Source organism: Gouania willdenowi, chromosome 4, assembly GCF_900634775.1.
Source record: "Gouania willdenowi chromosome 4, fGouWil2.1, whole genome shotgun sequence".
NCBI classification, from domain to species: domain Eukaryota; kingdom Metazoa; phylum Chordata; class Actinopteri; order Blenniiformes; family Gobiesocidae; genus Gouania; species Gouania willdenowi.
This window is the reverse complement of record NC_041047.1, coordinates 5,824,026-5,849,955: the sequence shown is the minus strand read 5'-3', so window position 1 is coordinate 5,849,955 and position 25,930 is coordinate 5,824,026. Positions and strand designations below refer to the sequence as shown.

General features: G+C 36.7%; 1 protein-coding gene across 2 annotated transcripts in view; it reads left to right on the top strand.

Annotated features, from left to right (window-relative positions):
• The window catches only part of bcar3 (BCAR3 adaptor protein, NSP family member), a 100,260-nt gene that overhangs the window by 18,987 nt on the left and 55,343 nt on the right, over positions 1 to 25,930 (top strand). Inside the window, exon 1 of one of the 2 annotated variants that reach the window (XM_028443614.1) lies at positions 17,259 to 17,473. The exons of the other annotated variant lie outside the window; for it this stretch is intronic. The gene's annotated coding sequence lies outside the window, so the exon portion shown is untranslated. Of the gene's footprint in view, positions 1 to 17,258; positions 17,474 to 25,930 lie in introns of those variants that run through there. 2 annotated transcript variants of the gene reach the window in all.

Here is a 25,930-nt window from a genome sequence, read left to right as displayed (position 1 = left end):
GTGTGTGTGTGTGTGTGTGTGTGTGTGTGTGTGTGTGTGTGTGTGCGTGCGTGCGTGCGTGCGTGCGTGCGTGCGTGCGTGCGTGCGTGCGTGCGTGCGTGCGTGCGTGCGTGCGTGCGTGCGTGCGTGTGTGTTTCGTTTAGGGTGCTGTGCAGGCACTCCTGATGCAGACAGTGTTGCATTCGTAAACACTGCAAAAGCGCAGACACAGCTTTTTTAGACAAACTGCAAATGAAATGAAAATCCCATTTATGGAGTAGATTGTGTACAATACAATTTCATAAGCACTTCTTTCAAAGACTTTTAAGCTTATTTGTTGAGCAATGGAAAAATGCTGCTTGCAATCAAGATAGTAAAAAAAAAAAGAGGATAAGGAAGAAAAAAAATCTGTTCCTGTTTTACTGTTACATAATTATCTAAACAAACAAACAAAAGCCTGCTGTGTTATTGTGTTCAATTGGATTTTTTGTTATGACAATTTAAATACACTGCAATGATTATTAAAAACTTGGTAATGGGGCATCTTTAGGTACCTTTCGAGTGTCCAAATCCAAACATGATGAAATTGGCTGTTCGTGCACTGGTTCACATCACGTTAGTATCACAGTATTCTTCAGCTGCTGGTCTTATAGAACTTCTTTATTGTTTATACCCACATTAACTGAAACGTATATGTTCCCAAAATAACTAGCCACTGTTCCAGCTGCTCACTGGAATGCATGAGAAGGAAAGGTAGTTAGTAGCGGTGGGTCAATACACTGAGTTTATGAAACGATAAAATACACAATATTGAGTTTACAAGGTTGATACAATGCAATGTTTTTGTAAAGGACATTTAAAAAAAAAAAAGAAAAGAAAATGTTGTATTTTATCATATTAAATTCTATTTGACTTTAAAATCAGTATGAGTTTTTTCTGTTTTAAGCTGATTATACAAAATATAATGAATAATACAAAAAATGTCTGTGCCAGTCTGAAACTAGAAGCACACAGCGAATATATATTCGTCGTCGTCGTCGTCGTCATCATCAACATCATCATGACATCCTTTAATAAAACTGTTGATGGTCCACACACTTCTCCCTCTGCTCCATCTGGTTTACTAGAAGAAGAACAACAACAATAACAACATTGTAGGGTAGAGAGCATGGATAGCGACGTGCCTTTGTGGCAGCCATTTTGGTTGGGGCAACGTTCCCAATAAAGGTAATGCGTGTACATTAAATATAAATCTTTTTTACTTACTTATTTCTCAACTGATTTCCATGCAGTTTACTTAGTAATACAGAACTTTTCTTTCACAAAAAATACAAAATGGAAGACTATGATAGGTTATTCCCAGTTTCCAAGTTTCAACTATGCGTCTTACTGTGCAACCGTATGCAGTGGAATGTACAGGCATCCTTGAGTTGTTAGTTTGCGTGCCGTCTAAAACAATGGAAGTTTAAAGGGACGTGTCATATCTACTCTTCTTTGGTATCTATGGGAGAGAGCGCCGACATGTTGAAATCTGCTTTCTAAGTCAGCTTTGATAATCTTTGGCATTCCCTCTTACTCTATAGTTTGTAGATACAGTGTCTTTGGGTTAAGTTATTCATTTGTCTGTTCATATGAGTTATTCATTAGTGAGGATGCAGGAGGCATCCTTCAAACTATTCAACTTTTCTGTATCTTTAACTATTTCAGCCCTTTAACTGAGTTCCATTTTTAGCATTGACCCAATTTCTACAGTGGAGCAGGTCCAGCGTTTACCTTAAACTCTTTACAAACAAAAATTGTCACAACTTCGAAAATATTCAACCCTCAGTCTTATTTTTTTGCAAAAGTGGTAAGTATATCTGTCTAGCCGCTCACAAAACACATTTCACAATCTTTTTCACCTTTCTGCAACATTTTGAGCTTATTTCAACACTTCTAACATGTTACAGCCTATAACTGTTTTTCAACCCATTTCAACTGTTTTCATCACATCTTCTGCATTATTTCTCAGAGGGTTCAGCCATAAATATCAGCACATGCATCCTTTTTTCTAGTTACTTATTAGAATTCTTCCCTCACATTACCTGTACTGTCGTCAGTAGAACGACAATGAAATGGATAAATGTAGATTAAAAAGACGAATGCTAACAATCTGTAATTCATGCTTGTCATGAATAGATCAAAACCCGACAACTCTTCTACTGACATGGTTCAGTGAACAACTATGTGAACACACCACACAATGAACACCTATTAACACGTTACATCTTCACATTCCTGAGAGCTGCGTGTGACCCTCAGTGGGGCCCTGAGCTGCAGGTTGACGACCGTTGCTGAGGTGAAACAGCCCTCAGCTGAAATCACTCAGTCACTGACTACTGTGCTATTATCTGTCTGCCTGGCAGCCTGCCATCCCTGTCATTAGCACAAAGTCCAGATTTGTTTAGCTAATAGTGTGTCTCCCCCACTTTGTGTGCACACAAACACACGCACACACAGCAGATCAAAAATGCTAACTCAACATTTGACCCAGATTAGAGCGTTCCACAGAGAGCAGCTTCAGGATAACTCACGCTCAAATATTTAGCATGAAAACACACATAAATTATTTTCATCCTGCTGCTTTTTGTTGACAACTTTAGGCTACATACTCATGTCAAGATTAATTTTTAAGGATTGATTTTACCAGTGAACAATTACACTGCTTTTAGTCAATCAAAAATGTTAACAGCCCTGAAACCTGAATATTTAAGAAATTAAATGTGCAGTTTTGGCTTTTAGTATAATATCAGTGGGCACAAATTTTTTACCAAAAAAAAAAACCTTTGCGTCCATACTTTTCAATAAAATATTTGTTTTCATCTACTTAACTAATACCAACCTATACCAGTACCCTACCTTCATGTTACCAAGTTCCTTTCTGAGCACTGAACACCATGCACTGATTGGCCCTCACGTATGTTGTAGTTCTGGAGGATCATGGTTCCTGGTTTAGCTTCACGTTTACATCTTATTCTCAGCACATTTCCCATTACCCTGTTGACTACTTGAAACAAAATGTTTGATAGTTCTGTGATCTCGTCCCACTATATAGTAAATACTTTTTCTTTTCTTGCTTGAAATTAAGATTTAAGGCATTTAAAAAAGAAATCCGACGTTCCTTAAAACAGGTTATTGATTGTTTTTCTGAGAGCAGACATCTCTTCCATGGAAATTAATTCTATTTGGAGATTCTGCCATTGGTTGATGTTTATAATAATAATAATAATAATAATAATAATAATAATAATAATATATATGATTGTTTTTAATCTTTAAATGAACTAATATTGTTTTTTTTTATAGTGTTTTTAGTGAGTGCTGCAAGGATGGATTGTGATTGGAGTCCAAAATGGAGGAGAGTTTCTCTGTAATTAGAGGCAAAAAATTGCTGTACTGGGGATCAAAACCATAAGGGTTGTAAATAAGTATAATTTGTTCCCTGGGTGCCCTGAGAACAGCCCAGTTCATGCATTTTCTATTGGGTAATGTGATTTCTGTGGAGGAACTTGATTTTAATTAACTGATGGTTTGTGTCTTTTGTCATCTTAAAAGTATTGTCCAACTATCTCAACTATGTCCAGAGTAAAGCATCCCTCTGAAAGACTGTATTACATTTTTATTTGTATTTTATTTGTACTTTTTGCAGCTTGTTTATTCTCCTTTTTGTCCCATTTTGCCTGTAGAATGGAAGCTTTTGAGATAGTGTTGATCTGCTTAAGCCACACCCTCCATCATTACACACACAGACATCACAGAATATGCTTAAATCCAATAAGCCCTTAAATTATTTTAGATTAGAGTTGGGAAATAAGAAAAAAAAAAAAAAAAAGAAACGATCATACAGTCAAAAAACTCACTCGCCTAATAATGGTGCACATAGTGTAATTGTGTTGCAAAAGACAGTTTGTGCGGCAGGTACTTTACTGTCTGTCTGAAAAATGTTGTGTAACAAAGTGGTAGGGATGCCATAATTAAAGGCTGAAATAGGAGATATCAACCAGACCTCCATGTGCACACACATTCCTTAAATATTTTAGCTTTAATGTGAAGTCACAGTTTGTGCTACAATGCCCATCCTGTAGGTGATCCATCAATTTATTAAACTTCTAACAATACTTATAGAAATAAATAGATAGATCTTAATAATACTTAGTGAAATTTGTACATTATGTGTATAGTTTTAACACATGTAAATAGATCGCTTTCCGTTTTCTAAGGTTTAAAGCATTCAGCCACCAATATTTAAAATATTTGTTTGATTTTATCTCCAAGCAAAATCACCTTGCACGCCAAATTGAAAGTTATGGTGAGGTCAGAGACTGTCTTTCTCTAAAATTAGTTTTTTGATCATGTTTGTTATCTTGCATTACAAATACAATGTGACAATATGCGCCAGCTCAGATAATGTCACACTGCTTTTTATTTGAACTAGATTTATATTTGAGAAAGTGAAAGTTTGTTAGAAAATGCATGTGGTGTTTTAATTTGAAATAAAATAAATTATTATTTAAGCTCTGTGAACTTCCTGCACTGTATATCTATTTCTGTGATATTACTGTTTTGTATATCATTGTGTGTTTGTATATTTGTAATATTTTGTATTTATTCTATTATATTTATATTATTGTTTTTCTATTTTTATTCTTTTTTTCTATTATTCTATTTTAAGGGCTGAGCATGGAGCTTGGGGACGTTATTGCTCTATGCACATGTTCATGCACATAATGATAAAAATCCTATATAGAAATGTAATTTTAATCAGAAATTTTTTACATTTTATTACTAGACATTTCAAGCAAACCCATTTTTCTCCCAGGTGACCCCAAGGTTGAAAAACACTGTTAAAACCTAAGTTTGTACATTTTAAAGAAATGCTACGAGATAAACTAATGTAGTACGACTATAAGAAGTCAGATTTTTATTAAAGTTACTGACTGTTAGTGCATTATTTAGATTATTTAGGACATGTATATATAATATTTACAAACAAACATTTTTACACTTAATATGTTGTTGGATTGCTTATTGATGACGTTGGTAACGTTGTGCCTGCTATAATGTAGAAAATCTCGCAGAATTGATCGGCGACCATTTATTTGGACATTGTTTTACTGAACAAAAAGGGGCGTGTGTAATAAGACTCGGTCTTCAACATGCTCCTATTCTGACATGTGAAAAGTACTGACTATCAATTACAATGCAGAAATTGTAAACATGGAAGAATAAATTTGATTTGATTTATTGATTAATATAAAAAACTGGGGAAAAGCAAATAAACACTGTATGAGAACCACTTAATCTAAACCTGAATCTTCCTTTAATTAAATAACACAGTGGTTCCCAACTTTTTTTAAATCGTGACCGCTTTTTGGGGATATATTATGTTGCACTACCGTGTAAAGGGAATAAAAAGCACCTTATTTGTTTGTGTTAAGTGTTTACAAGACAAATGTTGTCTCACTTTTGTTCATACAGCAGTACTTTTTAAACAAAAGTGTTCAATACACTACGTTTGAAATTATTATTGAATTTTGCGCAGAGAATGATGTGATTAATTGCGATTAAAAATTTGAATCTTTGCCCAGCACTATTTTTTGTTTTACCAATTACATTTCAGGCCATGGTCATGGTCATGACCCCAAGGTTAAAAAAAACTGAAATAACATTTTAATGATCCCAGTATCCAGTAAAAGATTCCCATTTGTTGTACAACAAACAAACATTTCCACGTGTGTAACAAAGTCTGTTCAAAGCAGACCGTGATGTCTGTCCTCTGCAGGAATGAATAACAGAGGTCAAAAGCAAGGTCGCAAATACAAACTTTTCCTCACATTGTTTGAAAAATGATCCGGGGCAGCTTGATGCAGACGGTTTGTGTAACACAGAGCAATATTTGTGTTACTCAGTGAGGTCACCTGTGCTTGTGTGTGCAGCCGTTTCTCACACATCAGAGCGCTCGCATTACGGCACAGAGACTAAAGCAGGATAAGCTTCCTTCTGAAGGTGTTGGATTTAAAAACACGACTTAAAGCTGACATTAAGTATACTCTAAACATTTCTCTGTTTCTCTGTGTGTGTCTGCAGCCGTGCTGTCAACATTCCTCTGTTATCTCTCACCAGTCAAAACAGGGAACATCTAGTTCTCCAAATGGATCATTTTAATACTTTAATTCTGGAGAAAAAAGGAACATTTGGAGGTGGTTTGGTCTTTGTCAGCGTTTGTTTCAGCTCACAGTGCACCTTGTTTTTAACACATCCTTGAGCTGAATTTCAGCAGGTTTGGGAATCTACGGAGGAATGTTACATTAAAGTAAAGTATTTATGGTGTATTTGATTAATTACTCATCACTTTATTATCAGGTACAGATCTCTTGCTAATACCACATACTGTATCAGTGATGTATGTAGAATATGCACACAACTATGAGTCCACACAAACGCACAAAAAACCCCAACAGCAAGAAACACACAAAAGGACTAAAAAATGACAACAAAAGTACACAAAAGAACAATAAATTTACATAAATTAACAACAAAAATTCACAAAATTACTCCAAAAAACACACAACAACAACAAAAATACAGAAAAGTATACAGAACGTCAACAAAAAAACTCATAAATGACTCATAACACACAAAACAACAAAACAATTACACAAATTATGCAAAATATACAAAACGCTTTGTTTTGTCCTGTATTAATGCTTGAAAAGGTCATTTTTCTAAATGATGACATAATTGTTGATGAGCATTTAGAATAATGACCAATCAGAGCATTAATACAGGAATTAGTACTGGTCATTTAGTATATTTTCTTTCAATTTTTATTTATTTTTTATGTGTGGTTTTGTGTGTTGTCTTTTTTGTGTCGTTTTGTATATTATTGTCAATCTGTGTATTTTTGTTGTTTTGAGTGTGACGAGTTATTTTCTGAATTTTTGTTGAATTTTGTGTTTTTGGAGTAGTTTCTTGCATTTTTGTCATCATTCTGTTTGTGTGTTTATTGTGTGTTCTTTGCTTTTGCGTTGTCTATTTTTTGTTGTTGTTTTGTATATTTTTGTCCTTTTGTGTATTTTTGTTGTATTCTGTGTTTTCAGAGTAATTCCTTGTATTTATATTTTTGTTTTGCACATTTATTCTGTAATTGTGGAGGTATGCTACAAAGCTGTTGTTATTTATATTTTGTTTTTACAGTGTTTTTATTTTGGCATTTATTGTAGTAGTTTCCTGCATTTTTGTCATCATACGTTTATTCTGTAATTGTGTGTTTTTTGCTGTTGTCTTGTGTATTTTTTTTTTTTTTACTATTTTGTGTGTTTTTGTGTATTTATGAATTTGTTATTTATATTGTGATTTTACAGTTTTTTTTTTTATACTGGCGTTTATTCAGTGCCTTGTTTGTGTTGAATGTATCTTATATATTTTTTTGTAATGTACAGCACTTTGTTTTTGTTGAAGGTGCTTTGTAAAGAAAGTTGGATTGGATTTTTCTGTGTTTGCAGTAACTACCAGAACCTTGGCTTTGGCGGGTGCACAAAATTAGATGGATAGTGCGTATAAAGATGGATAGCTTAGAGAAGATTTAAGTTGATTTCTTTTGATCTAATTGTCTTTATGTGCTCCGTTCCTGATCCACGCTCGTGCCCTCACGAGTAAAGTTTAATCCTATATATGGATCCTTTCAATTGTATCATGTTCTGCTTCAGGCATTGAGGAAAAGACCTGTTTCTACTAGTCTGTGGTGAGTCTAATCATCCAAACGACCCTTCCTCAGACTGATATCGATCTTTGGTCCATGCACTGTGCTGTTAAACCATTCCCTACAATGACAAGTTGCACATTAAATGCATTGAGGTAATCAAATAATTAAAAAAGAACTGCTGAAATGTTTACTCAGATGTATATACGTATGCGCTATTCAGGGTTGTGATCAGTTATAACTGTAATCGGGTAATTTGTAATTAATAACAACTATGATGTAATTGTAATTGTAAAAATCTGTTGCTGTCGTAATCGTAATTATATTGTAATTGAGTTTAGAAAATTATTGACTTTGTAATTGTAATTGCCATGAAAATTCTATGAAAATTGTTAATTATAATTGAACGCAAAACTGAGGAAATATGATACAGCTCTATGTACAGTTCTACACATACATTATGTAGTTAATTATTAAATTTTGTTTCTTATCAAGCTTTCTCACATTTAAAAAAAAAAAAATGAAATCGATGAGTATACTGACACAAAAATTGCTCATATGTTCACACCAAAAATATTAAATATTCATATTTTCATTGATTAGGAAGCCTAACAAGTGAACCAATAGATAAGAAATAAATTCGATATTAGATCATTGTTTTTAGTGTATTTTACAGCTCATTTAGGACCCATTATCATAAAAGATGCTAACAGAAAGCTAACAAAAGAGGAAGGCTAACTTTTATTAGGTTATTTATTTCAGGCTCAGTAATTGTGATTAATTGTAATTTAGAACATAATTGTAATTGACTTTCTGAGGATAAAAAATGTAATTGACCCCAACCCTGGCGCTATTAGTCCAGAGTCATAAATCACGAGTGGTGCTTATGATAAATTCTACAGGCAGCCTCGAGATTAATGAAATATTTCAGAAGAAAAATAATTATGTGGATCAGGTTCAGACATTGACACCAAATACATGAGTTGGAAAAATGCTAATATGTTACCCTACCTGAAAAAACTTGTGAAGGTTTTTAGATGTGAAACCCAGAGGCTGCAGCTGGAGGAATGAGGTGCGCCGTCGACTTTGAAGTGTTTACAAGCCTGATCTGTAATGCTTATTAAAAAAAAAAAAGCACGTGTTTATGTACAAATCTAAGGTGGGGGGTTAGAAAAGAGGGAGTGAGGGTGAACAGAGGGGAGACAGCTGATGGAATGAGGGAGGTAAAGGAGGGATGAATCAAGGAATGTTATTTTACGTGCTGGTACGCAAGACAAGAAAGTAACATTTTTTTTTTTTTAACGCAGTTTTATACAAACCTTAAAGCTGTTGGAGACAAAAAAAACAAAAATCTATAAATCAAAGATCGTTTTAATCTCGACTGTAAACATTCTTTTATTTACATTTTCTGAAAAGTTTCATGCATTGTGGGATGTTCAGTCCCATTGACCAGTCTTTCTCAAAGTGTGGTCCGTGGACCACTGGTTGTCCTCGAAAGATGGTGGTAAATGGACTTGATTTTATATAGCGCTTTATCACCACACTGAAGCGGTCTCAAAGCGCTTTACATAACAGCTCATTCACCCAATCACTCTCACATTCACACACCAGTGGGACAGGACTGCCATGCAAGGCGCTATTCGACCACTGGGAGCAACTTAGGGTTCAGTGTCTTGCCCAAGGACACTTCGACATATAGTCAGGTACTGGGATCGAACCCCCAACCTCTCGATCAGAAGACGACCCACTACCACCTGAGCCACGGTCGCCCTAGTGGTCTGTTGCTTTATTGGACAAATGTGTTTTTTAAAGCTAATATATTATCAAATTAAAAATGATTGTCAAACTGTTCAAATTTGACTCCAACACATGCACTATGTTCTATGTAAGTTCAAATTGTGTCAGTAATGAGGGGGATTGTTTTACGCCTTTCTTACAACACCAACTTGTAGCTACGCAGGTGTGTGTTTTATGATCTTATGATGAGCGCTGCCAACTGACGATGGATTGACGGCTCAAAGTTGTGAAACGCGGCCTATAATCACACATCATTTATATAAATATACATTATATAAATGATATATTGCATTAATATGTAAAGTGCTGTTGAAGTCATAAACAGATATATTGGTTTTGGGATATTTGTCAAGTTGGTAGGTTTTGGATTTATCTTTTATTTGTTGAGTGATGGTCCTTGGGCTCAAAAGGTTTTAGAAACACTGCTGTAGACGGAGGCTAGAACACATTTCTGGTGTTTTCATGGCCTGAATATTGTGGCAAAACAACAATGTTTTTTTTATGAGGTGGAGTCGTGGGGAATACGTGAAAAAACTAAAACAAAAATGGTTTCAAGCGGATTAATGTCCTCCTTGTCTGGCAAAGGAACACAAGAAAGCACTGTCAGAATGGAGAACAAAAAACTTTGTCTACGCAACTCCACATCCCACAGTGCAATGCACAAAACCTTTCTGAAATTGACAATAGGAGAGCTGCTATTTCAACCTTTTACATCTCGGATTACATCTACACTATGGCTGTTTTGGACATGGCACACGCCGTACTTTACACTATAAACTCAATGATTATCTACTGTCTACTATATAATATAAGTATGATTAGGATGGTGACCGTTCCCACTGAAGAATACCTCCAAGTTTCCCAAGATGCATTTAGAACCTACCATGACAAAAATCTGAAGCACTGAAGAGACTAAATATATGTTGATTCTCCACCTTTGAAAGTTCTGAAATCATTTTAAGTGAGAAAGTGACCAAGTAAAATATCAACATGTGCTTATTTGATCCATAAAACTCACGGAAACACATTTCATTCTGACATTTCAGAGATTCCCTATTGCCCTCCATTGTGCTACTGATGAAACTTCTACTTACAAAAGCGACAAAAAACGAAAGGAAGACAAGAAGAGATGCTTTTGTTTTGAAAAGGGGATGTTTGATTTTTAGCTTGAAATCGGTCCCAGGACGAGTTCACGTTCCGCTTGCAATGCATCATGGGGCGGTCGAGTACGACTAGTGTGGTCACTTAAAAAATGTCCTGATATAGTATACATCCGGGTATTTCTCGCGTTCGTGATTTTTTCATACTGTCTAATGTGAATGCACTACATACTCATGTTGACGTCATACTTAGTATGAGTAGTGCGTTAGTATGACATTTACAACACGACCTAAAACACCATAAAAAAAAAAGATTATCTCCAGCGGCTTTGAAATAAATCTTAAAATCTACCCTGTCCATGTCTTCATGCCTATTGTTTGCACAATGGGATTCACAGGTATCTGCATAAGTAGGCAGCTAAACGTGTGCCTATTAAAATGGACTATGCATGTATATGCAGGTGGCAGCTTTAAGGAGTAGAGAAGCCAAAGCAATTTATTTAATGACTTTAGGAGGGGGGTGGGGGGGGGGGAGCTGAGGTGCATTGGTTGTCCAAGTTTGGAAATGAGTGACTCAGCATGGCTTTGTGCCAACTCATGCCAATGTGCCAAAATAGGCCATGGCCTTGTTGAGTCACGCTAACAGGAAGTGCTGAGAAATGATTAACTTAATAGTTGATGCAGGAATTAAACTCAAGTTTAAAGTAATACCATGAGCTTGTAGATTTCAGAGTAGTTGGATTTGAAGGAAAAGTGCTATTAGAGTGTAAATCAAGCTCATGGTTCACAAACAAATCTTCCCAGTGTCCAAACAGTTGTATGATAAGGTAGTTACCAATGAATTCAAAATCCCTATTTTTCGGCATTGGCGAAACTTTAAGAATTAATGTCTCGCAATCTGGATCGGATCCAGATTGAGTATTTTATTTAGAAGAAATGGGGGTGTCCATACATTTGGACCAACTGTTTGGTAATTAACTGGGGTATACATTTCTTCCAAGCCTTTAAAGTTCATGGTACCATGATCAGGATCACTGATTCAGATAACTGACAATATCTGACAAAGAGAATATCTTGTGTTGGGCCAAGGTCTGAGTCATCTTTGTTTCAAACTGTATTTGGGTTGCTGAAAGGTAACCCTTGTTACGAGCGTTTGAGGCACCTGTCAGTTTTCCTGGTAGGAATATTTCCCAGTTTTCCAGTTTGTTGACCCCCTTCCTCTTTCTCTTTGCCCCCTTGTGTTTTGAGAAGACTGAGGTGATTCAGGAGATGATTACAGATTGCAGACTTGACTCACTCCAACACCAGCCTCGCCCACACAAAGATGAACGACTCTGGCGCATCTCTGTGAAATAGTCTGAAGACTTACTCAGATGAAAAATGATATTTGCCTCCAGCTGGATGTTTTGTTTTTTGTTTTTTACCTCGAGCTATAAACCACGCCTGCTGCGACTTTAAAGCTTGGACTTTATGGCCCTGCAGGTATCCTATGTTCCTCCCATAGCCCAAAGACTTGTGTGCTAGGTTAATTAAAGTATCTTTATTGCCTCTTAATTGCTGCCTGTCTCCGTGAGGTTGTTCTCCACAAATTGGGACAAGCTCCTGCACACAACAACCCTGCCAGGATTCCTGCAAACCACCAAAATGTTTTCCAGTTAAAATAATTTAGATTCCTGTCCAAATTTACTGTTTTCATATATTTCACACTGTTCTACATAAGAGCTAATCTACAAGTACAATCAAAAGTAGATTAAAGTAAAAAAAAGTATTTGGTCAAAAACAAGTAGATCACTGTTTTGATCCATTTGAGTCACTAAACTTAACACAAAACTCTGCGAGAGGAAACCACTTGACTTTCATTAAAATAACGAATAAATACTCCAAAATTATTGTCTCATAACTTTTTTACCAGTCATCGGCTTTTCTGTTTATATGATATTTACTTCTTGTTTTTAACAACAGCAACCAGTCAGACGAAAGCTTCACAAGAGTAGGGTGACCATATTTTCATTTCTAAAAAGGAGGACACTTGGGCCGACCTTGGCATACTCAAAAAATACACAATGTTTTCTTAAATCGAACTTGTAACTGCAAAAAACAATATAGATAAATACGTTTTTATTGTCCATGAGGTTTAAAAAGCAAAAAAATTAATGTACATTATAGGGATGTAACGATTAATCGTAAGGCAGTTAAAAATCGATTCATAGGTATCACGGTTGATATCGATTTTCTGGCAATTGAATCGCAGTACTTTTTTTAACCAGCAGAGGGCGCTATCCGGAAGTGTTGGTGGCGGGCGGAGTCTGCTAATACTTTCTTTCTGGCCACCTTCTACTCTTAAATATGTTAATAAATGATTCATTACCCCTTTAGCACCGAAAGAATATCTGTAATATTCCTTGAATATCTGTAAAAGTCACGTTTTTCTATTAGCTCTGTCTGCTAGCATAGCTTATCTTCTTCACTGCACGATATCTGCATGCCAACCAACCACTGTGTTACCAGCGCCCTCTCCTGGTCCAAACAAATATGACGTAAATCAGTGCAATGACGGTTTTTTTTTTTTTAAAGTCCAATTGTTAAGGCACAAAATACATTTTCAGTTGCACTTTTAAAAGAAAAAGAACTATTATGCAGTTTTGCATTGTTTATTATAGAACCAGAATTTAAATTAATAGGCTTCATTTTCATTTGTATTATTCCTTTATTTATTTAATTCAAGATTTATTTTTAGTTAAATTGCATTGTTTTGAATAGTTTATCAAGGAATTCTTTTGACAATGAAAAATAAAAGGAAAATAATACAGTATTTTCTTGTTTTTTTCCCAAAAAAAAAAATTGTCCACAGTCCCATTTTGTAAATGAAAAAATCGTGAATCGAATCGTATCGGGAGTTGAGTGAATCGTTACATCCCTAGTACATTACCATCCAGGAGGATCTTCCTGCTAAAAAAATGTTTCATTAAATCCACCAGTGTTTGGTCTCTTTTATTCCAAAAAACAAAGCGGCATTTTAATGATTTTGTTACGTGTGCGTAAAATTAATAACTAACTCATAATTAAATGTAATGACATGATACGGGCTCTAAGAAGCTACTCATCAGCTTTCAGAAACTGGTAGTATTTCTCAGATAGAGCAAATATTATTAGTTACGGTCTTTTAAATTAACTGTTTCCGAGATGCATTCAGGGTCCCTTGGAAAAACGATAATTTTTGCAATTTTTTAAAATCCAGCCGGACAGCCCAGACAAAATGTGAAAAGAAGACATGTCCGGGTAAAACCGGACGGCAAGTCACCGTAGACGACAGAAAGTATTTTTATCCAAATGATTTAAAGTTGCTGGGTTGAAATAATCTTTTTCAACAGATAAAGACATGGCCTCGGCCTCGTAGATGAATAAATCAAAGATAATTTACACACAAACAAATGTTGAAGGTTGAAGTTGCCACTTGGAAATCTGTTTTTGTTCGTTTGTTGGCAAATGGTCATGTGACCTAAATTTTGGAAAGGTTTCATGCATTGCATTGTGGGATGTGGAGTCCTGCAGACAGATTAAAGAAGTGTTTTTACTTTATTCTTACCGTGATTTCTTGTGTTTCCTCGGCAGACAAGGAGGATAGTGATTGGCTTGATGTCATTTTTGTTCTGGTTTGGTTATAAAACATACGTTCTACTTTGGCCACATTCAGATTTTGCACTGTAAGCCACAACATAACTATCTGCTGGTTTTTTCAACAACGTTTAATCCATGAAAACAACAGAAGTGTCACTTTGGCAGTGTTTTTAGCATTTTTGGATGAGAACAACTTGTCGTATGCTGTTCTTCATCTTAAGCAGCTTTAAGTTTCTTTGATTTAATTAGTTTTTTTCATAGGTTTTACAAAATAAAATTAAAAATCCTCCTCACAGAAACCAAAAAGCTGTTGTAGACTATCCGTAACAAGCATACTGTATATGCAGTAGATGTAGGAATGACATCAAACCAAAGCTGTTAAACATAAAAAACTTTAAATTTGATCTTCTGTTGTTGAAACATGAGCTAAAGGACTTTAGAAAGTTTTTAACTGATATTGGGTCTAACAGTAGGGCATTATGCTCATACGTTCTTGTTTTTCCTAATATTGTGCTTTGATCTGTCCAAACGGAGAGGCAGAGCTGGTGTTTTTCAGACTCTAGAACTTGTTTTCAGGAAATACCGCTCTTCTTCTTCTCACCAAACATCTGAATTAATCCGCTTTGTTTTTTCAAAGTCCAAGGACAAGCAGCAAGTGAAGAATGAGGAGGGTCTTGGATATGTATCATCACACAGTGAAGACTTGGGTTTTAATCCTTCAGAATTGACAAATAACAGAAAAATACATTGGCGTATCAGGTTAATCATGCCATTTTCCAATTCATAAGATTGGTTTCTTTGTTTTACATATGATTTGAGTGTATGCGCATGTGTCTCTGTTTTTGTGTGCGTGTGTGCCTGTGCGTGTGTGTGTGTCTGCTGGTCCATTGGAGCTTCCATGGTTTCCATAGGGGCGGGATGGGCTCGTTGTATTGTCTGCAAGGAAACGTGCACTCACACCAACGTGCGTGCACGTGTTATCAACAACGCAAAAGGGAACTGGAGGACAAAGACAGGAGACACACACACAAACACACACGGTTTTTCATTTGTTAAAAGGATCCTCCACTGTTTTTACAAATGTGACCTAAAACCTTTGAAATGTACTTATTAATTCAATTCAACTTTATTTGTATAATGGAAATTACAACAGTCATCTCAATGTGCTTATCATAATATAAAATTCATAATAAGAAAGAAGAAACCAACAAAATCCACATGAACAAGCATTTAACGACAGTGGGAAGAAACAACTCCCTTTTAACAGGAAGAAATTTCCAGCAGAACCAGGTTCAGAGGTGGCAGCCATCTGCGTCGACTGGTTGGGGTTAGTGGACTGAAGGACCAACAGAACAGGATGGAGAGATAGAACATCAGAGTGTCACAGACTAGTTGAGCCGTGAACCACAGATGAGGAACTGTCATCATCAGCTTCACAACACCTGAAACAGAGCAGAGAGAGAAGGATGAGGAGAAGGCACTGACTGCAGAAAAACATGATACAGTATTATCAAGTCAGCCTGCCTTGGCCTTGGGCCTCACTCCCAGTGGCCTAATCAATACTTATTATAAATATGAAAAATCTATTCCTGTTTATTGGTAAGCAAACAGCAACTCCAAGGTCTGTAAATGCGACTGTTCACATACGAGCCCATGTCCGCTCTAGTGGTTAGGTTATGTTATGATTCAGTCCTGTTTATGCGGACTGTATATCATACAGATCTATGCCTAAAAAAATGCATTATTTTGCACCATATTCATTTTATTCACTTTTAAAAATGGGGCTACTTTACAGTTTTAGAGCTTGTAATCCTCCATCTTGAAATCACCTAATTGATGATGTCACACGGCCCCACTGCCTGTAAACAGCCCATTGTTTCCTTTTGGAGGGAAGCATTCATCCTGCTTTTTAGATCATTTAGCAGCTTTTTCAGTCAAAATAATAATTTGTGCTGATTTTGTTTGTTCTAAATAAGCAGGAAAAGTTAAATGTCAGTGTTACCCCTTTTTTTTGACAGTTCCAACTCTGTGGTTTGCTTGTAGACAATGAAGCAGAGAAGAAGAGCTCTTCTAAGAGAACTTTACTCTCCCTTAAACAGTGGGCTGACACACTCTGGTGGCTGAAATTAACGAGTAATCAGAGAATCCCAAACCCCGAGGATAGAAGTCCTTTTGGGTGGAGGTTCTTCAACAATCTGTGATTTACTCGCTAACTTCAGCCACCAGAGCGTGTCAGCGCACTGAGCTCTTCTTCTCTGCTTCATTGTCTACTACCAAACCGCAGAGTTGGAACTGTCGCCCCCTGCGGTCATACATTATTTTTCGGGTCACAGCGAACTTTAACTTTTCCTGATTATTTAGAGCAACCAAGAGCAGCACAAGTTGTCATTTTGACTGAAAAAGCTGCTAAATGATCTAAAAAGCCGGCTGAATGCTTCACTCCAATAGAAAATAATGGGATGTTTACAGGCAAATTGTGATGTCATCAATCACGTGATTTAAAGATGGTGGAACGCAGGTTTTAAAACGGTAAAGTAGTCCCATTTTTAAAAGTTAATTGAACAAATATGGTGCAAAATCATGTGTTTTGTTAGGATAGATCTTCTAAAAAGGACATTTCAAAGATTTTAGGCCACATTTGTAAAAACAGTGGAGGGTCCCTTTAAATCATATGCTTTGAAGTTGATGAAGTTAGTTTCTAAGCACCTCAAGAGGCCCGATAGTGTCTGAGTTTACATTTTATTTATCCCATAATTCTCTGCAAATAGCAACATGAGGTCACATCTAAATCTCCTCTAAGTATCAGTGCAGTCCGTGCCAGAGGAGCCAAAGGAAAAGAAGAGTGGGACATGAAATGCGAGGCTGTGTGTGCGGGGAGAACAGAGGAAGGTCTGCTCGGTGCTTGGAGGCTGGAGGTTTTAAAGGTGGAGGGGGTTGAGAGGGGAGGAGGACTAGAGAAAGAAAGAAAAACTCCTCCCAAACACAACAGAGGAGCTGCAGGAGGAGGGGCTGGTGCTCACAAATCACTCCCTGGAGAGGGAGGAGGAGGAGGGCTTGGGACTGAGCAGCACTGCTACTTGTTGTGTCCTGTCTGAAGGAGTGAGATCGTGTCGCTCAGACAGAGAGAGTCGGCTCATCAACTCATTCAAACTATGAGAGGAAGTGGATTTGATTGAGTTAATCCCACCTGAGAGGAAAGAGGAAAGATCCCCAGCAGTAGGAGAGCTCACACTGACAGGTAGGACCTCTGATACAGTGGATGTGTGATGATGATGATGATGATGTTGGAGAACTGGGAACTTGATGGTCATCCTCTCCTGTGGAGGAATTTTTCATCCATTCTCACTGTAGATTGTTTACAGCTTTTGCAACGACTTGGATTCACTCTGGGACTTTTTGGAGCAATAATACGTTTCCTTCCCCAGGCACTGGGTGTAACTCCTGTTGTTTAGATCAGTGGTGTGCATGCAAACACACAGCAGGAAATAATTATGCACAATAAGACTGATAAGACATTTCGATTTGTAGCATTTTTATTGTTTTGTCTAATTTTTTCTTTAAAGCATGTTTACTCCATAAATCTGGGTGTAATATCCAGACTTATTTGTAACATGTCTGTTAGGTTGAATTAGCTGAGGAGCTTTTTTTCCCTGCAGAAATTGAATTATACAGTGTTCATTTTTATTATTATTTTAATTTTGACAACAAATTTTGATCTAGTTTTAGTAATAGTCTTAGTTTTGGTCAAAATGTTGTCATTATAACAATTTCCGTTATAGTCTGCCTTTAATTAACTTAATGACATTAAGATTTTAGTTTTTTTTAAATCTGTTACAGATATAGTCAGGTAAAATATAAAGATTTTATATTTTAAAAAAAAAAAGATTAAATTATCATTGTTCAACCTGATTATACATACAAACAGATTGTGATCAATGCATAAGATCACATGTTTTCATGAGTTCTGATTGGATTTAGTCCAATGTGACAAAATTATAGTTTCTATTTTATTCGTCGAGGAAGATACAAAAACAATTTTAGATTATTTTTTATTTTAATATTTTTTATTAGTCATTAGTATCGCTATTGTAACTTAAAAATGTGAAAATGTAGTCAAGTACATAATTAACACAGAATGTATCAAATGTAAACCATGCATTTTAAATCCTAAATAACAAAAAATATTCTATTATATTTTTGGCTATAGTTTTAAAAACAACACAACTTTTTTGTGTATGTTTGTGTATGTATTTGCTTAAAAATAGAAAAATGAGGCAGCTTAAGTGTTGGTAACCACTGTAAATAGTTATGGTTTTTATCATTGTGACTCATGAAATAAACACAGATCCATGTATGAGTGTCACTCTTTAACGTAGACGCTGCTTCCCTGCTCGAGTTCACTTTGACGTGTTTGAGTGACTGCAGCTCGCACTGAGACTCTGACCTTTAACTCATGAGAACACGTCTTTAAACAGCAAACCACCCTCGAGATGATGACAGAGACGGACATCTGTGCGCTTCTGCATGTCCGTGCGCTGTCGATATAGACGAAGAAAACACGTGTGTGTGTGTCTGCAGCAGGTTGTTTCAGACATTAGTCAGTGTCGTGAGGAGTTTAATACTGATCCGTGTGTGTGTGGTGTTGTGTTACTCTGTATCAGGCCTCTGGTATTTGTAGCTAGCCTTCAGCATTATGTGACCTACAAAGACAGATTGAATCCCTACCTGGAAAGTGTGTTTTTAGGTGATTAACTATATCCTAAACATGAGGATAATGGACTTTTCTTTGTACAACCACAAACCCTTATTGGCCACTGTTATATGCTGTTCTAATTCAGAAATAATTATTCAGAATTTAAGTATTCTGCTTTGTGTTTACATGGAAATAGTCGTTCCAAATTGAGGTTCACATGGAATTCCAATTTCGCTTTAGGTCTGGGTGTCGGGAAGGGTTCTGATTGGACAGGGGGCCAACGTAACGTATCACGTCTATCAGGAAAAAACACAACAAACCCTTTCTTTTTGGCTACAACATAGAAAACCACATAATAAGTACTATTTTCCTTTTTATTTGATTGTAGTTTTGACAATATTGGCTTGAGTCCGGGCGGCCATCTTGGACTATGTCATCACCAGCGCTTCATCGCGACAGGACGATCATGGACAGAATTCCCGGAATTAATTTAAAGCAAAATAAAAGTTTTCAAAATCAAGTAATTATTCCATTTGGTATTAAAATCAAAATAAACCTGCCACTTCATTCGGATTTAAGTTTAATTCAAGGTCAGTTTAAAGAGGATTTAATTTGTATTCTGAATTAAAGGGGAATTAAAGCTCTCATGTAAACGTGGCCATTGTAACAAATGATGCACAAAACAAGTGGTTTTCATCCTATTTTTATCCAAACACAAACATCATAAAGAGGGAAATAATAACAGTTGAACTCCAGTAAAGTGTAAAGCTAATCAGCTGATGACATGGAAGCATCTGGATGTATTTGGGAATGTCGACATGCAGATGACCTGCTGAAGTTCAAGCAGAGCATCAGAATGTGGGAAAAAGGTTATCTCAGAGTCTTTGAATAGTGCATAGTTTATGGTGCCAGACGGACTGATTGTTACAGAAAATGCTGATCCACTGGGATTTTTGAGCTCAACCATCTTTAGAATGTAATGGAGCAGTGATGGGCCACTTTGATTATCAGAATATCATCTGTTTTCTATATTTTTGTTGTTGTTTTGTGTATTTATCTTGTAATTTTCTGTATTTTTAACTCATTTTGTGTGTTGTCGTGTTTATTTTGTGTGCTTTTGGAGTTATTATGTGCACTTCTTTGGTTGTTTTATGAGTAATTTTGTGTATTTTTGTTGTCACTTTATGTTTTGGAGTCATTTTAGTTCTCATTTTGTTTATTTTTCTGTAATTTAGTGTATACTTGAAGTCGTCCTGTTGGTTTTTTGGGATAAATGTGTGTATTTGTGGTGTCCTGTTGTGCATTTTTTAAATTTTGTTTATTTTTTGAGTGCCGTAGTTCTAATTTTGTGATTATTTCTGTCCTTTTGCGTTTTTGGAGTAATTTTTTGGGTTAAATGTTGGGGTTGCACAAAATTACACCGAGGGCTGCCAGTTGCTCATGTCTGGTATAGACGGAAGTTTTATTAAAAAAGGATAAACTCTCCAGTCAGTCATGGTTCTTGAGGTCAAAATGTGCTATTGACCAACTGGTTTGAGAATAATTGAAAAATCTAAGTATTAGGCACCACTTGTTAGTTTTTTAACCAATTTTTCAATTATTTTTAAACTTAAAATTTTAAATCCTGCTTGGATTTCTCTGCTTCATCAGGTTTTATTAGTAAAAATATTGCGTATGAGGTAATTTCTTAGTTTTGGCTTTGGTGAAAAGTCCAAACACTTGCTTCACCTTTATTTCAGATTTGTGACCTTCCCATAAGACACAGTTATCAGCTACTGGGAACCAGCAACGTACTGGAAGTGATGTGTAAACGTGAGAAGCGAGACAGACACAAGCACAAAGATTCCGATACATGCAATGAGAGCTACTGCTGTGGGATTTAATAACAGCCTCATTTATGTGTCAAACACATCATTCACATATACACACACACACACACACACACACTGGTGGGACCCACACACTGAAGAGCGCAGTTGGACACCTCGCTCTAGCTCTAACAAAGGCCGACTCTGCACTGCAGTCACATGACAGTTGTTCCATTGTGCACTGCTGGCCAGGGGTGGTTTTGCTAATGCAGTGTTTGTGTGTGTGTGTGTGTGTGTGTGTGTGTGTGTGTGTGTGCGTGTGTGTGTGTGTGTGTGTGTGTGTGTGTGTGTGTGTGCGTGTGGTTTTGTTCTTATGTGCACTCCATAGCAGGAAAACTCTTTAAGCCAACAAAGGAAACCCCTCATTTCCAAGCATGTTGATGTTTGTGTCCGTGTCCATCCTGCTTATTTTGTGTGTGTGTGTGTGTGTGTGTGTGTGTGTGTGTGTGTGTGTGTGTGTGTGTGTGTGTGTGTGTGTGTGTGTGTGTGTGTGTGTGTGTGTGTGTGTGTGTGTGTGTGTGTGTGTATGTGGAAGTAAAAGCTTCAAATGTAATTGTTGTCTGTAATAGTAGATATTTGATGGTTAAAAATAATAATAATTTGTTGCACTCTTTCCGAAACACACGGTTTAAACAAAACCATGTAATCATTGAATGTTCTCATGCAGTCTTGGTGGTCCACCACTACATAACAGTACAGTAAAACACTACTTTAGTGGGTTAACAGAAGAGCCCCTCCAGCCCCTGGTGAATGTAAAGGACCAACTGTGTGGGTTTGAAACATATTATTAAGGAAGAGGAGTAAAATCAGATCAGTTTATCAAGAGATGAATGCCTTTAACCCAGAGAGAGAGGCGTTAAGATCTACTGTGAATAACGGAAGTGAGAAACTCAGCTTTTATTTTTGATAATCTTAATGAGCTGTGTGTTGTCCAAATGTTGATACGACCATTTCCTCTTCCTGTTAATCTGCACTTGATACATATCCAAGGTTTAAGTGTGTCTGCACATTGTGTGTGTGTGTGTGTGTGTGTGTGCGTGTATTATTGTTGTTCTTTGCAGCCCAAGGCCCTTCAATGGTTTCAGTGCTTTTGGTCGTTCCGTTAATAATAATTCCACTGACAGCAATTGTTCTGTGAGACGTTGTGACAATAATATTGCTTAATATCTAAAACAAGATAACTGGGTGCAAACCTCCGCCAAGCGCCAAATCTCTGGATCAGACATGATCAAGATCTGTTTAATAGTTTTGACGACATTCTGCTAAAAGACAAACACTAGTGAAAATATTAGAGGTAATAGTCAAAGTTTTCTAATGAAAGTGAAAAACATTAGTCATTAGTTTTTGCATCTCTGTTTTCGTCAGGTGTGTGATAGACTTTCCCAGAGCTCTGCACTCTTTGATCTGGTCTTTGCAGGAGAATAAACTGTTTTTGCGGCTTCGTTGTCGCCTGCGGCTAAAATTACTTCAGGTTCAGCCTTTTGTAGTTTCATCATCACTCATGCATATCAAAGTATCCTCAATGACCCCCTCGCATACAAACACAGATGTTTCCTTGATACTTTAACGTGACTGTAGTTTATGTCATCCCTAAACAGTAGTAAATGTTTCAAGTTTGTCATCACTTCAATCTGCACATAACTCTCTTTGATAATACAGCTTGTTTAATCTAATATATGTAAAGCTGGAGGGTTACTTTTTACCCTTGTCCAGACGTCTGGATCCAGTGATGTCATTGGACACAAATCATCATAACCTGTGAGGCTGAATCAGCTGCTGAAAGAGTTACAGCAACTGTTCCATCATGTTCCAGTTTAAAAGATTAAGAGTCATTTAATTCCTGAATGAAGTCAGGTTTTATAGTTTTCAATGAACGTCCTAAACCGTTTAAAACTGTAACTAACCTCCTGATGATGAGCGTTCCCACTGAAGTATATTTCCCAAGATGCATTTCAACAAAACCTGAATCACACTGATGCTAAATATGTCTGTTGATTCTCCACCTTTGAAAGTTCTGAAAACATTTTAAGTGAGAAAGTGACCAAGTAGAATATCAACATGTGCTCATTTGATCCATAAAACTCATGCCGACATTTCGGAGATTTTGTGCTACTGACCAAACTTCCTGTTAACTTCAAAACAAAAGCCCAATTTACAAAAGAGTCAAAAAAAATTAATGGAAGACAAGAAGAGATGCTTTTGTTTTGAAAAGGGGATATTTGATTTTAGCTTGAAGCCGGTTCCGTTCCATTACATTCCGCTCGCAATGCATCATGGGGCAGTTGAGTATGACTGATGTGCCCACCATGCATACTTCAAAAATGGCCCGATACAGCACATGTGTCAAACTCAAGGCCCAGGGGTCAAATCTGGCCCTTTAGAGCATCTGATTTGGCCTGCTGGAAAAAGTGAAAATGACAGAGAAAACAGGAATAATTGTGTATATTATCAAATAACTCAGTTGTAAATTGTTGTTGAAAGAACTCAAAATTTTTCCAAAATCCTGCAATTTTTCTCAAATTATTCCACAAAATGTCCCCAAATTAAATAAAAACAGGTAAAAAAAATTAATTAATCAAAGCACATTTAAGTATCTGAATCAGAATCAACTTTATCATCCATGTAATGTATGTTATACAGACAAGGAATTTGACTTGGTGAACTGTATAATATTGTTGATACCTTCCATACTTAATGTCTAATTTATAACTGGAATTGCAAACTTAGGCACATTAATATGGAAATTGTTTGTTGAAAACCTGTGGCCCACTGGTGATCGAACTGGTCCGTATTTGGCCGTTGAACTAAAATGAATGATATATTCTGTGTATTTCTCGCATACTCAATCTTTTCATACTATCTAATGTGAACGCACTACAAACTCATTTTGTTGTCAGACTTAGTATGAGTAGTACGTTAGAATAACATTTAGAACACAGCCTAAGTATGTGCAGAAGGAGTTCTAAATATGCGCACGGTCGGTACAATTGATACACTTTGAACTAAGACCAGAAGTAAACCAGCAAGTATAACCAGGTTGATACGATTGTTGCAAAAGTGCATGATGGGATTGGAACTCATTCTTATCTGAAACAGCTTGTGTTGTGGATGGTGATGGAATCCCTCAGAAATTCTTTTGGACTTGTGTGGGAAATGCCAATCCTCGTCTGTGTGTGTGTGCATGTGTGCACGTGCATGTGTGTGTGAGATATGCAGGGCGATGTGACCAGTGGTCGGACAGCTGTAGGGAGGAGAGGATGAGGCAGGGCAAGGGGGAGGAGGTCTATTATTATAAGTGTTTGGTGGTAGTGGTGGGACAAAAGAAAGAAAGAAGACAAAGTGATGCAGCAAAAGAAACGCTGACATCATGACAGACACATGGAGAAGTGGGAAAGATGGACGATGGGCGATGGAGATGAAGCTGAGGTTAACAGAGTTTTACACACACTGAAACATGAATTATTCATTTATTCATGATCCATCTTCAAAGTATTCATGTGCATAAGTGTTGGAACGCATTTGTGCGTAAGGGTTTCTCCTTCACAGGGGTGTGTGTGTGTTGGGCAGATGGTCAGGTCTACACACACACACACACACACACACACACACACACACACACACACACACACACACACACACACACAGCTGACCATCCCTGAGGGTCTTATAATAGGTGCTCGTCCCGTAGACGTTCTGCCCCACAGAGGAATCCACACTCTGACCCAGCATGCCTTCATTGGGCTTTTAGTGTGTGCGCGCGCGTGTGTGTGCGCGTGTGTAAACGTTGCTCGTCACACTTACGAGTGTCGAACAGACCAGCTGTTCCTTTTTTACTAAACCTGTAAACCCACATTTGCATTTTTATTGACATTTATCATCCCAAGCTGTTGACTCGCTGACCTCCTGCCAGACTTTTTACATTTTATTTCTACTATTTCTACTAACATTTACAGTAACTCTGTTAGATTACACACAAATAAAACACAGTTAAAGTTCTCCCTCAGTTCCCATGTTCACTCATGTTGTTTCTTGCTATAAGCTAAAACTAAAACCAACATTTTTTTTTTTTTTACCAGCCACAATAAGGGTTATTTCAGTTTCCCACAAAGTGACTGAAGTGACACTTATTCATTTTAACATGAAAACAGAACCTCATATTTAAGTTGTAGGCGATATATCTTTAAAGTCATTAAAGAGATTACAACGCTGTGAATATGAGCTAAAAACAGAAATAATCTCGTTATTAAACTAACATCTGAAGTAAAGTTTAACGCAGTGTTTCTCAAATGGGGGCACGTGAACCCCTAGGGGTACGCAATGGCACTACAGGCGGTACTTGAGAGAGAAATAGTTAACAATAATTAACAAATAAATTGTCAGTCTTGGTTCCGCCTCTGGTGTGTGATGATCAAAACTATAGAAATAGAAACTATAGCCACTAAATCAGTGTTTTTCAAGCTTGGGGTCGGGACCCCATGTGGGGTGTTTGTCTGAAAGTTCTGAAAAATTAAAATAGAATTTGGAATTTTTTTTTAATGAAAACAACACACAATCTGAGCACAAACATGATCAAAAACTAATTCTAGAAAGAAAAAAAATGTCTTTAAGGTCGCTTGATGTCAAAATGGGGTCACGATCCAAAAAAACCACTGCACTAAATACTGTTTTTTTTCCAATTATTCACAAAATGAGATTCTTTTAAATGTGTGTTAGTGCTCATTCATTCCATCATTGTGCTCTATAGTTGTTTTTAAATAAGTTGTAGTCAGACAAAGGTGTGTACTTGGGTTAAGAAATAAGAAAAAGGGGGTTCTGGAACCAAAAAAGGTCGAGAACCACTGGCTTAAGGAACTCATCGATACACAGCATTTTGTAGATGGCCTTGATCTGCTGTTTGTTGTCGTATATGGTGAATTGGCCCTCGTCAGCTTCCGTAGATTTGACTTCAATAGCAAACTTTTGACTTTTATCACAATACTGTAATTTGATTGCTTTTGTCCCATTTTTGTCTCTTTTAACTCTTTTCTTACCACATTTGCCACTTTTGGACCATTTTGCCACATGTTACTCATTTTTTGCCACTTTACTCATCGCTGTTAACTCTTTGTTTACCTTCTCGGAGCGTCGGCTTCGT